Genomic DNA, 1,562 nt, shown 5'->3' with positions numbered 1-1,562 from the left:
TTCCCTATGTGATAGAGATTACAAATGTACATTCTTCACTCTGTGCATGATTCAGAAGTGTATTTTGGTGAAGATAGCCCTAGAAAAAGATTTTTCTTGAACTAAAGTAATGGCAGGGTTGGAGTAGATGAGAGGTTCCATTCTTTTCCCAGTGGTCTTAAATCTCTTTTTTTCTTTCTTGGCCAAAGTTAAGAAATTACCAGGGTTTAGGGGGAAGATGGCAGGTCCTTTGTCTAAAGATATTTGATCTGTCTTGGAGCTGAGCTTTTGATGGACTTAGTTTAGGGGAAGAGTGATTATGACACTGTTTTAATATGGTATTCTATGCAAAGTAATTAAAGTTGTGGTTATTAAACCTTTCAGTCTATATACCAATTTGATAATCTAATGAAATCAATGGACCTTTGCTCCAGGAAAATGAACATACTCAAATTTTTTCATAGAATTTCAGAAGATTCACAGATTAGGAATTTCTATATGAAGGGAATCAATTTCCCAAAACATCTTTCCCACATCATAATGGAGTTTCTTTAGTCTATCTCCTCTTCTCCATTGACCCAAGATAATGCTATCATTTTATTTATTGTCTACTATGTGCAAGGCACATTACATGAATTATCATTTCTCACAACAATCCTGCAAGGGAAGTATCTACCCCGTTTTACATTTAAGTAAATTGGGACACAGATGAAATAAACTTTCTTAAGAACACACAACTAATAGTTTTCAAAGACTTTCGCCAGAGCTGAACTTCATGCTTGCCCCATCAAAAGCCCATGTCTCAAACTCAAGACATTTATTTCTAACATAAACCATATTGTCTATACCACTTCAAAAATAGGATGATAAATATTAATACTGACATTAACCATTATTTAATAAATATTTGATTCTGTATCAGAATCAGAATTCTTAGATGCTAAGAAAATAAAAAATAAATAATGCACATAACTTGCCCTTTAGGAGCCCAGAGATAAAACACAGGGGTACAATTTAATAACTGAAATAGAAAAACACTCGCTGATCAATTTAAGTTGAATAATCACATGTAAAGCAACTAAAGATTTGCTATTCTTAAGCACTTGAGAAGAAAAAAAAACTTCTGGGGCGCCTGGGTGGCACAGCGGTTAAGCGTCTGCCTTCGGCTCAGGGCATGATCCCGGCGTTGTGGGATCGAGCCCCACATCAGGCTCCTCTGCTATGAGCCTGCTTCTTCCTCTCCCACTCCCCCTGCTTGTGTTCCTTCTCTCACTGGCTATCTCTATCTCTGTCAAATAAATAAATAAAATCTTTAAAAAAAAGAAGAAGAAGAAGAAGAAAAAAAACTTCTATCCATTGTTATGGAGGAACTAATGTCACAAAATACCACTTCCAATAACCAATATCTCACCGTCTACCTTTCCCCTATTTTGGAATCCGAGTTGAGTGTGAGCCTCACTCCACCTTACTACCTACATGATTTGGGACAAATTAATATATCTGAATCCCGGAATTTCTGCCCACAAAACCCTAATATAACAAGACTATTGCTCCCATAGTCTTATTTTGAAGATTACACATGT

Source organism: Ailuropoda melanoleuca, chromosome X, assembly GCF_002007445.2.
Source record: "Ailuropoda melanoleuca isolate Jingjing chromosome X, ASM200744v2, whole genome shotgun sequence".
NCBI classification, from domain to species: domain Eukaryota; kingdom Metazoa; phylum Chordata; class Mammalia; order Carnivora; family Ursidae; genus Ailuropoda; species Ailuropoda melanoleuca.
This window is presented reverse-complemented; position numbering follows the sequence as displayed.